Source organism: Onthophagus taurus, chromosome 5, assembly GCF_036711975.1.
Source record: "Onthophagus taurus isolate NC chromosome 5, IU_Otau_3.0, whole genome shotgun sequence".
Taxonomy (NCBI): domain Eukaryota; kingdom Metazoa; phylum Arthropoda; class Insecta; order Coleoptera; family Scarabaeidae; genus Onthophagus; species Onthophagus taurus.
The window spans coordinates 8,608,423-8,622,776 of NC_091970.1; the positions used below are offsets into that span (position 1 = coordinate 8,608,423).

Here is a 14,354-nt window from a genome sequence, read left to right on the forward strand (position 1 = left end):
ATTAATATTAATAAAAATAAAAAGTACCATTGTCTCTCTCTTACTTACATAAAAATCAAACTGTCACATTTCAATCGCAACATAACCTAAAAACTTTCGAATTAAAAACATATTTTAATTGATAATTACTTTACGATGGATTAAAATAAACAGGGAACAAAGAAAAGAAAACGTTCGAATTCGGTGGAGATTAAAACCGAAAGAAATGTAAGCAATAATCCAAAATTTTAGGAATTTCCCCTGGAAAACTATAATCGAGATAGATACACCTCTATATCGCAATAAGAAAGAAATTAAAAGTATTAAAGATGATAATTAATCGAACAAATAACGAATTATTAGAGATAACCAGGTAAAAAGTTAAAATTAATTTTTGAGGTTATGTTGTTATTAATTTTCTTATTTTAAGCACTTATGTATTTAAGAATTTTTATTAACTTACTTGGAATGAAATTTGTAAACCTTTCCAATGGAAATATCACACACCCTCCTTTATTTATGATAAATTTAAGGATTTAAGAAGGTGTCTATCCAGAAAGAACATCAATAAGATCCACAAGGTACAATATCATTTTGAATTTAATAAAATCTTAATTTTGTGTTTTTTTAGAGTGTATAATAAGAATTTATTTAGTGAAAAAGTATTTAATAAGAAGAAAATTAAAGAAATCGTATCTCAAAAACCAAGTGTGACATCACAATGTGTTAAAAAGCATTTGAAAGAGGATTTTATCTAATTTTAGGAGATTTTAAATAATTTCTTAATTTCTCTAAATGTGGTTGTTATGATTTTTTGAGCCAATACTCATCTATCATAAATTCATGTTTTCTCCAATATTTTTATATTAACCATATAAATTATTATACACCATCTTAAAGAGAACATTTCAAGCTTTAATTTGAGATACAAATCGTTCTTAACTCTCAAAAGCAAACCGGAAATGATTTTTTTTTTAATTAATTGTCCATCTTGAATAGAAGTTTTAAAGTACAACATTGAAGTCGGTAATACAGATTTCGATTTGAAGTAAACTGTATTATGTGTCGTTTACTTTTATGACATTCTTAATAGATGGCGCTAATGGATGAAATTGCTTCAAAAATTCTTTACAACAATTTTAAAAAGATCAAAAAATTCTTGTACAATTAAAATTTTGTTATAATTTTACTTGGCTTGATTTGTAATAATAAAATAATGTGATATAAACATTAATAAATGTGGGATATTAATGAAAATGTTTATGTGAAAAAGACTAAGACATAAAAAAAAATGGAAAAAGTTGTTAGTAAAAGCTGTGGAGCCCTCTAATTGAGATAAAAGTGCGCCACAAAGCGGAAAGCCAATTAGGACGACCCCAAATTTAATACTTAACCTCCCCGTGGAGGCGTGTTCATTCGCGGCTTCCCGTGCATAATTCATACGATAAAAGCCACTCGGAGTGCGATTGTTGAACGCCGCGACAAATCGACTTATTTGCGCCGTTCTAACAGCCAAAAAGCGAATTTTCCCACTCCCTCACATTCACCCCTTACACAAAAAAAATGAAAGATAAAAATTTCCACTAAAAAAGTACTAACAATAAGAAATATTACTCGAGGGGATGTTAAATTTGTTTTTATGAGTTCTTCTTAAATTTATGTTGATACAACTTGACTAATACTAACAAATTTAGAAGATTTAATAAATTTTTATGTAACTTTAAATTGAATGTATCAAGATAAAAAAGTTGAAAGTAAAAAAGAAAAGGAAATGAAAATGAAAATAAACGTGGGGGTTGCGAAGAAGCAAAGAAAGTAGACGGGGTGAGGAGGATGGACGTATCCCAAGAGGGCACCTCGTGCATATTTCACGTTTCAACCATTCCAATTTCCAAAATAACCGCCTTAGCCGTGCCTCCGGTGGCGGTGGCGTATACATTTTAAATCCGATATACGTACATAACGTAGAGGAGGCATCTTGCGGTTCATGGAAGATTCAAAACGGGGGGTTTTCTGGGGCGGCCCCCGGGCCACTTTTGCATACGGCCGGATAAATAACTCAGCTCGGTTGACGCCAGACAAACCATATATCGGGCCTCGCGGCTGCCAGCACGATGCGGACTTAAATTTTACTTACGACCCGGCAAATTCGAAGTTATTTCGTGGAGGTTTCGCAAATCGCGGAATATACTATCTACTATGTTTTTAGATAATTTAACATGAAATTTTTACGATTTATAGAACATCCTTAAAGGTTTTAAACAAAATAGACGTTATTAAATTAACAATTAAGGAATTAAAGTGAGATAAGAAATTGATATGAGATGCTACTACGTTGAGAAAGCCTAGAGATGGGATGAAAGCATTGAGAATGTTGAGATGATGTTGATGAGTACAGTATTGAGATATATCAATAACAACATAAAAGATACTTTGAGACTGTATTAGGAGATGTCAGAAACAGGGTTGTGAATTCAGGCAATTTATCAAATTCTCATATTTTTATATTTGTCTCAATATAGACGCATCTGAGAACAAAAATGAAAGAGAGCAATATTGGTAAGAATAAAATTTGCTACAACTTTTGTTCCAAAAGTTTTTTTGTAACTTTCTCCATTTCCAAAATGTTACCATTGATTGCTTGAAAAGCAACAAATTCATCAAGTTTTCATATTTTTGTGTTTTTCTCGATATCTATATATCTGAGAGCAAAAGTGCAGCAGAGCAATATTGTTCAGAATAAAATTTGCTACAACTTTCGTTCCAAAAGCTTTCTTGTAATATACTCCGTTTCCTGAATGTTACCATGAATACCTTGAAATCGCAAAAAATTCAACAAATTTCTATATTTTTGTATTTTTCTCAATATTGACGCATCTAAGAGCAAAAATGAAAGAGAGCAATATTAGTAAGAATAAAATTTGCTACAACTTTTGTTCCAAAAGTTTTTTTGTAACTTTCTCCATTTCCAAAGTGTTACCATTGATTGCTTGAAAAGCAACAAATTCATCAAGTTTTCGTATTTTTGTGTTTTTCTCGATATCTATATATCTGAGAGCAAAAGTGCAACAGAGGAATATTCTTCAGAATAAAATTTGCTACAACTTTCGTTCCAAAAGTTTTCTTGTAATATACTCCATTTCCTGAATGTTACCATGAATACCTTGAAATCGCAAAAAATTCAACAAATTTTTATATTTTTGTACTTTTCTTGATATTGACGCATCTAAGAGCAAAAATGAAAGAGAGCAATATTGGTAAGAATAAAATTTGCTACAACTTTTGTTCCAAAAGTTTTTTTGTAACTTTCTCCATTTCCAAAGTGTTACCATTGACTGCTTGAAAAGCAACAAATTCATCAAATTTTCATATTTTTGTATTTTTCTTGATATCTATATATCTGAGAGCAAAAGTGCAACAGAGCAATATTGTTCAGAATAAAATTTGCTACAACTTTCGTTCCAAAAGTTTCCTTGTAATATACTCCATTTCCTGAATGTTACCATGAATACCTTGAAATCGCAAAAAATTCAACAAATTTTTATATTTCTGTATTTTTTTCAATATTGACGCATCTAAGAGCAAAAATGAAAGAGAGCAATATTGGTAAGAATAAAATTTGCTACAACTTTTGTTCCAAAAGTTTTTTTGTAACTTTCTCCATTTCCAAAATGTTACCATTGATTGCTTGAAAAGCAACAAATTCATCAAGTTTTCATATTTTTGTGTTTTTCTCGATATCTATATATCTGAGAGCAAAAGTGCACCAGAGCAATATTGTTCAGAATAAAATTTGCTACAACTTTCGTTCCAAAAGCTTTCTTGTAATATACTCCGTTTCCTGAATGTTACCATAAATACTTTGAAATCGCAAAAAATTCAACAAATTTTTATATTTTTGTATTTTTCTCAATATTGACGCATCTAAGAGCAAAAATGAAAGAGAGCAATATTGGTAAGAATAAAATTTGCTACAACTTTTGTTCCAAAAGTTTTTTTGTAACTTTCTCCATTTCCAAAGTGTTACCATTGATTGCTTGAAAAGCAACAAATTCATCAAGTTTTCGTATTTTTGTGTTTTTCTCGATATCTATATATCTGAGAGCAAAAGTGCAACAGAGCAATATTCTTCAGAATAAAATTTGCTACAACTTTCGTTCCAAAAGTTTTCTTGTAATATACTCCATTTCCTGAATGTTACCATGAATACCTTGAAATCGCAAAAAATTCAACAAATTTTTATATTTTTGTATTTTTCTCAATATTGACGCATCTAAGAGCAAAAATGAAAAAGAGCAATATTGGTAAGAATAAAATTTGCTACAACTTTTGTTCCAAAAGTTTTTTTGTAACTTTCTCCATTTCCAAAGTGTTACCATTGATTGCTTGAAAAGCAACAAATACAACAAATCTTCATATTCTTGTATTTTTCTCAATTTTGACGTATCTGAGAACAAAAGTGCAAGAGAGCAATATTGTTAACAATAAAATTTGCTACAACTTTTGTTCTAAAAGTTTCTTTATAACATTCTCCGATTCCCGAATATTACCTTTAATAACATAAAAAAGCAAATTCATCAAATTTTCATATTTTTGTACTTTTCTCGATATTGACGTATCTAAGAGCAAAAGTGCAAGAGAGCAATATTGTTAACAATAAAGGAATTGAGAAGATGGAAAACAAAACTATGTTGAGAAATCACAAAAATAATACTGTAAGAGCTGAGGGATTATTTTGAAAGAGGTAAGTGGGTGGACTTGAAGAATATCAAAGTGAAGGTGGTAAATGGAAATGTTCATGGGGACCAGAAAACTCATTTAGACTTATTAGCAACAGGAAGGCTGTTGAGAAATATTAAAGACTATGTTGAGTGATGACAATAAAGATTGTTAGTTGTAGTATTGAGGGAGATCAGAGATTGTGTTTGGAGATCTTGGGGACGATTTTAAGGGATAATATTTCTCAACGTCATTCTTTTTTAATTGTCATGATAACTCTTTCACTCTAGACCTAACACCTACCACGATCTATGTACTACTGCTTTTTTCGACATTTGCTGCTTCTTCAGTATATACCTCACCTGGTATAAAAATACTTAAAAAGTATGAAAACTTTTTGGTGTGGCTTTAATAAATTTCTTTCAAGATTTTGAAGTTGACATTATCAAGTTGTAGAGTGGCTAAAGATAGTAGTGATGAAGACGCTGTTTTGAAACTAATGCTAATAAATATTTGATCTAACTAGTTTCGGCGTTTAGCCATCCCCAAACACTAAAACAAATATCCATTATATACATTCTTTCGTTTATTGTATAACTTTTTATTTTATCGTTCTTATATTATATATTTTTTTTAGAATTTCTTAAAGGTTGATGTAAGTAAAGGTATGGGGTTGTCTTGAAAGTCCGGGGAATCCCCCTCCCGAATCGCAGGCGGGCGGGTACGGCCGCTCCGAGGTATGAATAATGAATACAGTTATCGTTTAGTTCATATTTTTGATGGGGGGTGGCGCGCCCGGCCCTATGGCCAAATGTAATTTGCATCCGTAAGAGATATGGAGAGATCAAAGCGGGCCCCGCGCTCGCCTCCGTCTCGTCCCCGCGGCGCCGCCATCGGGCCACTTTTCAACCGCCCACCGCGTCGTCCCCCGCGCGCCACTTACGCCGTGTTTTCGGCCGCCCCTCAACCCCCCGAAGCCCCTTCTTCGCCAATTCCAGGGATCCCCAGTTTACTTGATTTCGTTATGCGGAACGTCGCTTTTCGAGAGAAAACGAAACAAGTCTTTTGTTGTACTTAAACAATTTTATTAAATTTGCAAGTGGAAGTCATTAATTCGATGACGTTGGATAGTTTTGCGATCGATTTTTCGTGTCCTTTGTCTCCTCGTTCGGATAACGTGTTAACGGGCAGTAGAGATCAAGCTCAACGATCGGCCGCGGTTCAACTTCGATAACTGAATTTAGGGGCCCGAATTAGCGGCTAACGAGATTAGGGACACGATGAAACGGTCGCCGGGGGTACAATGCTGAGTGGCCATCAATTATTTACCGACTACATCGATGCATCTTTAATAGAACCCGCGAAACATCCATTCTACGATCCCAACACACACTACAAAGCTCAATAATATCCATCTGGTCATTATAAAATTACGGTAAAACATTAATAAACGGAGTAATGCGGCGATGAAAGTGTTCGTTATGGCCGAAAGGACGTTATAAGAAAATTTTTTCATTTGCACTTAAACGTGCGAAAAAAGTCTGAAGATGCACGGCTAAACCCGAAACTTTCTAGGTCTAGTGTTAGTTGTAGTATTAAAGATAGCTACAAATTTCCAACAACTTTAAACAGTTATATTTCAAGAACGTTTTTCAAAAATTTCTTAATAAAAAACAATTTTAATTAATATTTTAAACAAATATTATATAAAACATTTTTCGATAAAAACAATAATATATTATAATAAACCTGGGTTAAATTTTATCTACCGTACTATTCACAGGGAAATCAAAATTGAAAATTAGGCGAAAATTGTATTAAGAAAAATTGTTGCTTATTCAATTAGAAACAAATTTTGTTCGAAAATATTTTTGATTTAATCAATAATTAAGGATATAACCTCAAAAATTTAATTTTCTATATCTATATACAGCACCACCACATGGAGATATCAAATTTTTTTATTAAAATAATCTTTTTAAAATCGAAATTCGATTATATTTTATTTGAAAAACTTTTTGATATTAATAATAATTATGAAGATAACCTCAAAACGATGACTTTTTAGCGGTATTTAGAGCCACCCTGTGAATTGTTCAAAAATTTCTTAATAAAAAACAATTTTAAATAATATTTTAAACAAATATTATACAAAACATTTTTCGATAAAAACAATAATATATTATGATAAACCTGGATTAAATTTTATTTACCGTACTATTCACAGGGAAATCAAAATTGAAAATTAGGCGAAAATTGTATTAAGAAAAATTGTTGCTTATTCAATTAGAAACAAATTTTGTTAGCAAATATTTTTGATTTAATCAATAATTAAGGATATAACCTCAAAAATTTAATTTTTTATATCTATATACAGCACCACCGCGTGGAGATATCAAAATTTTTTATTATAATAATCTTTTTAAAATCGAAATTCGATTATATTTTATTCAAAAAACTTTTTGATATTGATAATAATTATGAAGATAACCTCAAAACGATGATTTTTTTGCGGTATTTAGAGCCACCTTGTGAAATTTTCAACAATTTCTTAATAAAAAACAATTTTAATTAATATTTTAAACAAATATTATATAAAACATTTTTCGATAAAAACAATAATATATTATGATAAACCTGGATTAAATTTTATTTACCGTACTATTCACAGGGAAATCAAAATTGAAAATTAGGCGAAAATTATATTAAGAAAAATTGTTGGTTATTCAATTAGAAACAAATTTTGTTAGAAAATATTTTTGATTTAATCAATAATTAAGGATATAACCACAAAAATTTAATTTTTTATATCTATATACAGCACCACCGCGTGGAGATATCAAAATTTTTTATTAAAATAATTTTTTTAAAATCGAAATTCGATTATATTTTATTTGAAAAACTTTTTGATATTAACAATAATTATTAGAATAACCTCAAAATGATGACTTTTTAGCAGTGTTTAGAGCCACCCTGTGAATTCTTCAAAAATTTCTTAATAAGAAACAATTTTAATTAATATTTTAAACAAATATTATATAAAACATTTTTCGATAAAAACAATAATATATTATGATAAACCTGGATTAAATTTTATTTACCGTACTATTCACAGGGAAATCAAAATTGAAAATTAGGCGAAAATTGTATTAAGAAAAATTGTTGCTTATTCAATCAAAAACAAATTTTGTTAGAAAATATTTTTGATTTAATCAATAATTAAGGATATAACCTCAAAAATTTAATTTTTTATATCTATATACAGCACCACCGCGTGGAGATATCAAATTTTTTTATTAAAATAATCTTTTTAGAATCGAAATTCGATTATATTTTATTTGAAAAACTTTTTGATATTAATAATAATTATGAAGATAACCTCAAAACGATGACTTTTTAGCAGTGTTTAGAGCCACCCTGTGAATTTTTCAAAAATTTTTTAATAAAAAACAATTTTAAATAATATTTTAAACAAATATTATACAAAACATTTTTCGATAAAAACAATAATATATTATGATAAACCTGGATTAAATTTTATTTAACGTCCTATTCACAGGGAAATTAAAATTGAAAATTTCACAAAAATTGTATTAAGAAAATTGTTACTTATTCAATTAGAAACAAATATTGTTACAAAATATTTTTGATTTAATCAATAATTAAGGATATAACCACAAAAAATTAATTTTTATAGCTATATACAGCATCACCGCGTGGAGATATCAAAATTTTTTATTAAAATAATCTTTTTAAAATCGAAATTCGATTATATTTTATTTGAAAAACTCTTTGATATTAATAATAATTATAAAGATAACCTCAAAACGATGATTTTTTCGCGGTATTTAGAGCCAACCTGTGAATTTTTCAAAAATTTCTTAATAAAAAACAATTTTAAATAATATTTTAAACAAATATTATATAAAACATTTTTCGATAAAAACAATAATATATTATGATAAACCTGGATTAAATTTTATTTACCGTACTATTCACAGGGAAATAAAAATGGAAAATTAGGCGAAAATTGTATTAAGAAAAATTGTTGCTTATTCAATTAGAAACAAATTTTGTTAGAAAATATTTTTGATTTAATCAATAATTAAGGATATAACCTCAAAAATTTAATTTTTTATGTCTATATACAGCACCACCGCGTGGAGATATCAAAATATTTAATTAAAATAATCTTTTTAAAATCGAAATTCGATTATATTTTATTTAAAAAACTTTTTGATATTAACAATAATTATTAGGATATCCTCAAAATGATGATTTTTTACAAGAATTTAGAGCCATCCTGTGTTTATTGATTTTTTGTTAAAAATTTGCAGTTTAAATCAATTTTTTTATTAATATTAAAAAAATTATGTTATAAATAACGTTTAGATGAAGTTTTTTGGATGGTCATTGAAGTTTTTTTACTTAATATAAATATTTCAGTAAAAAATGAGCTTTTGATGAAATTAATATCTATTTTGTGCTCACTGCTTATGTTTTATTGCACTTTTTAATGGTTAATAACAAATATTTGATTAAAATTTGAAGTTTAGATGAAGTATTTTACAATCAAATACTAATTGTCCATTAAAAATTGATGTTCAGATGAAGTTTCTGTATTACATTGAAATTTTCGGTTAAAAATTGGTGAAAATTAAATTTTTGGTGAGTGAAATGAAGGTCTGTGCCCAGATATTTTTAAAGTCAATCCATAACGTTTTAACAGTTACCAACAATTTCGTACAAAATGATATATTTATATCTCAAGCACTAAAAATAATTTTACAAAGCGGATACTTTTATTGATTGTACTTCAACATTATCATCACTCCTCAGCGATTTAATTTTCCACTAAAGAATTAACAGTTTTTGGAGAACGATTTAAAAACTGCCACGAATTTGCAATAACTTCAAGCACTTATATCTCAAGATCCAAAAGTAATTTTACAAAGCGGGTACTTTTATTGGAAAGCTCATACTTTTATTGATTGTAATTCAACATTATCATCATTCCCCAGCGGTTTAATTTTCCACAAAAAAATTAAGAGTTTTTAGAGAAAGATTTAAAAATTGCTACAAATTTCCAACAACTTCAAACACTTATATCTCAAGATCCAAAAGTAATTTTACAAAGCGGGTACTTTTATTGGAAAGCTCATACTTTTATTGATTGTAATTCAACATTATCATCATTCCCCAGCGGTTTAATTTTCCACAAAAAAATTAACAGTTTTGGAGAACGATTTAAAAATTGCTACAAATTTCCAACAACTTCAAACACTTATATCTCAAGATCCAAAAGTAATTTTACAAAGCGGGTACTTTTATTGGAAAGCTCATACTTTTATTGATTGTAATTCAACATTATCATCATTCCCCAGCGGTTTAATTTTCCACAAAAAAATTAAGAGTTTTTAGAGAAAGATTTAAAAATTGCTACAAATTTCCAACAACTTCAAACACTTATATCTCAAGATCCAAAAGTAATTTTACAAAGCGGGTACTTTTATTGGAAAGCTCATACTTTTATTGATTGTAATTCAACATTATCATCATTCCCCAGCGGTTTAATTTTCCACAAAAAAATTAAGAGTTTTTAGAGAAAGATTTAAAAATTGCTACAAATTTCCAACAACTTCAAACACTTATATCTCAAGATCCAAAAGTAATTTTACAAAGCGGGTACTTTTATTGGAAAGCTCATACTTTTATTGATTGTAATTCAACATTATCATCATTCCCCAGCGGTTTAATTTTCCACAAAAAAATTTACAGTTTTTAGAGAAAGATTTAAAAATTGCTACAAATTTCCAACAACTTTAAACACTTATATCTCAAGATCCAAAAGTAATTTTACAAAGCGGGTACTTTTATTGGAAAGCTCATACTTTTATTGATTGTACTTCAACATTATCATCATTCCCCAGCGGTTTAATTTTCCACAAAAAAATTTACAGTTTTTAGAGAAAGATTTAAAAATTGCTACAAATTTCCAACAACTTTAAACACTTATATCTCAAGATCCAAAAGTAATTTTACAAAGCGGGTACTTTTATTGGAAAGCTCATACTTTTATTGATTGTAATTCAACATTATCATCATTCCCCAGCGGCTTAATTTTCCACAAAAAAATTAACAGTTTTTGGAGAACGATTTAAAAATTGCTACAAATTTCCAACAACTTCAAACACTTATATCTCAAGATCTAAAAGTAATTTTACAAAGCGGGTACTTTTATTGGAAAGCTCATACTTTTATTGATTGTAATTCAACATTATCATCATTCCCCAGCGGTTTAATTTTCCACAAAAAAATTAACAGTTTTTGGAGAACGATTTAAAAATTGCTACAAATTTCCAACAACTTCAAACACTTATATCTCAAGATCTAAAAGTAATTTTACAAAGCGGGTACTTTTATTGGAAAGCTCATACTTTTATTGATTGTAATTCAACATTATCATCATTCCCCAGCGGTTTAATTTTCCACAAAAAAATTAACAGTTTTTGGAGAACGATTTAAAAATTGCTACAAATTTCCAACAACTTCAAACACTTATATCTCAAGATCCAAAAGTAATTTTACAAAGCGGATACTTTTATTGGAAAGCTCATACTTTTATTGATTGTAATTCAACATTATCATCATTTCCCAGCGGTTTAATTTTCCACAAAAAAATTAACAGTTTTTGGAGAACGATTTAAAAATTGCTACAAATTTCCAACAACTTCAAACACTTATATCTCAAGATCTAAAAGTAATTTTACAAAGCGGGTACTTTTATTGGAAAGCTCATACTTTTATTGATTGTAATTCAACATTATCATCATTCCCCAGCGGTTTAATTTTCCACAAAAAAATTAACAGTTTTTGGAGAACGATTTAAAAATTGCTACAAATTTCCAACAACTTCAAAAACTTATATCTCAAGATCCAAAAGTAATTTTACAAAGCGGGTACTTTTATTGAAAAGCTCATACTTTTATTGATTGTACTTCAACATTATCATCATTCCCCAGCGGTTTAATTTTCCACAAAAAAATTTACAGTTTTTAGAGAAAGATTTAAAAATTGCTACAAATTTCCAACAACTTTAAACACTTATATCTCAAGATCCAAAAGTAATTTTACAAAGCGGGTACTTTTATTGGAAAGCTCATACTTTTATTGATTGCAATTCAACATTATCATCATTCCCCACCGGTTTAATTTTCTACAAAAAAATTAACAGTTTTTGGAGAACGATTTAAAAATTGCTACAAATTTCCAACAACTTCAAACACTTATATCTCAAGATCCAAAAGTAATTTTACAAAGCGGGTACTTTTATTGGAAAGCTCATACTTTTATTGATTGTAATTCAACATTATCATCATTCCCCAGCGGTTTAATTTTCCACAAAAAAATTAACAGTTTTGGAGAACGATTTAAAAATTGCTACAAATTTCCAACAACTTCAAACACTTATATCTCAAGATCCAAAAGTAATTTTACAAAGCGGGTACTTTTATTGGAAAGCTCATACTTTTATTGATTGTATTTCAACATTATCATCATTCCCCAGCGGTTTAATTTTCCACAAAAAAATTAACAGTTTTTAGAGAACGATTTAAAAATTGCTACAAATTTCCAACAACTTCAAACACTTATATCTCAAGATCCAAAAGTAATTTTACAAAGCGGGTACTTTTATTGAAAAGCTCATACTTTTATTGATTGTACTTCAACATTATCATCATTCCCCAGCGGTTTAATTTTCCACAAAGAAATTTACAGTTTTTAGAGAAAGATTTAAAAATTGCTACAAATTTCCAACAACTTTAAACACTTATATCTCAAGATCCAAAAGTAATTTTACAAAGCGGGTACTTTTATTGGAAAGCTCATACTTTTATTGATTGCAATTCAACATTATCATCATTCCCCACCGGTTTAATTTTCTACAAAAAAATTAACAGTTTTTGGAGAACGATTTAGAAATTGCTACAAATTTCCAACAACTTCAAACACTTATATCTCAAGATCCAAAAGTAATTTTACAAAGCGGGTACTTTTATTGGAAAGCTCATACTTTTATTGATTGTAATTCAACATTATCATCATTCCCCAGCGGTTTAATTTTCCACAAAAAAATTAACAGTTTTTGGAGAACGATTTAAAAATTGCTACAAATTTCCAACAACTTCAAACACTTATATCTCAAGATCTAAAAGTAATTTTACAAAGCGGGTACTTTTATTGGAAAGCTCATACTTTTATTGATTGTAATTCAACATTATCATCATTCCCCAGCGGTTTAATTTTCCACAAAAAAATTAACAGTTTTTGGAGAACGATTTAAAAATTGCTACAAATTTCCAACAACTTCAAACACTTATATCTCAAGATCCAAAAGTAATTTTACAAAGCGGGTACTTTTATTGGAAAGCTCATACTTTTATTGATTGTAATTCAACATTATCATCATTCCCCAGCGGTTTAATTTTCCACAAAAAAATTAACAGTTTTTGGAGAACGATTTAAAAACTGCCACGAATTTGCAATAACTTCAAGCACTTATATCTCAAGAACCAAAAGTAATTTTACAAAGCTGATGCTTTTATTGGAAAGCTCATACTTTTATTGATTGTAATTCAACATTATCATCATTCCCCAGCGGTTTAATTTTCCACAAAAAAATTAACAGTTTTTGGAGAACGATTTAAAAACTGCCACGAATTTGCAATAACTTCAAGCACTTATATCTCAAGAACCAAAAGTAATTTTACAAAGCTGATGCTTTTATTGGAAAGCTCATACTTTTATTGATTGTACTTCAACATTACAATTATTCTTCAGCGATTTGATTTTCCACAAAATAATTTACCGTTATTAAAGGAAGTAAAAATTCAAATGCTCATATCTCAAAAACAAAAAGTGATTATTGTAAATTTTTGAGTTTATTGAAAAGCTTATTCTTTAATTGATAATCCATAAAAAGAATTTCTTTTAACAGTTTTAATAAAAAAATTGTGATAGTATAAACTTTCTTATATTGGCTTCAATGTATATGTTCTTTTTGTCTTCTGGTTATATCACAACTATAGAAGCCAAAACCTTGATTTCCAGGAAAATGGATTTCTGGCAGAAAACAAACTTCGATTTGCTATCGCCGAGAGCGCACGACGCGGCCGAAACGCGGATTCCAAAACCCTCATACACATCGTATTTTTCCTCATTTCAGATGCATTGATGGAATAGAACCGGGGAGTCGACGCCTAAATTTATTTTTCCATTCTCGTTCCCCCCTCATCCTCGTCCTGTTCCACGCGCCTCGTATTTGTGCTACGCGATATGTATTCCCGAGACGATTGACAATCCCATCCATATCCCAAAGACATCTTCGTCGCAAACTTAAAACTTACTTTGTCAGTCTTCCCATATACATACATTTTCAAGATTGAGAAAGTTGAACGAAATTCACATCTAAGAAAGTCAAATCTATTGCGGTTTTGTAAAAAAAGATTTTTTTTCTGTTGTTGTTTGCGATATCTAAAATGTGATTCTCGATTTTTGCCACCTCCTCCGATCCGTTTGGATGAGTGAGTATTCGAGTCACGACGGTAAATCCGATTCGAGTTGATTGCGAAAATCAAGTAGACCGTGTTTGTGGA

The 14,354-nt window shown here is 29.1% G+C and overlaps 1 protein-coding gene and 1 long non-coding RNA gene across 8 annotated transcripts in view; one reads left to right on the top strand and one right to left on the bottom strand.

The window, feature by feature from the left end:
• LOC111413401 (chromosome transmission fidelity protein 18 homolog) overlaps positions 1–14,354 on the bottom strand; it is a 156,800-nt gene that overhangs the window by 2,978 nt on the left and 139,468 nt on the right. The window lies entirely within an intron of this gene.
• On the top strand, positions 43–883 carry LOC111421462 (uncharacterized). The gene is made up of 3 exons (XR_002707204.2): positions 43–352; positions 410–560; positions 611–883. It is a non-coding gene; the product is annotated as an uncharacterized lncRNA (long non-coding RNA).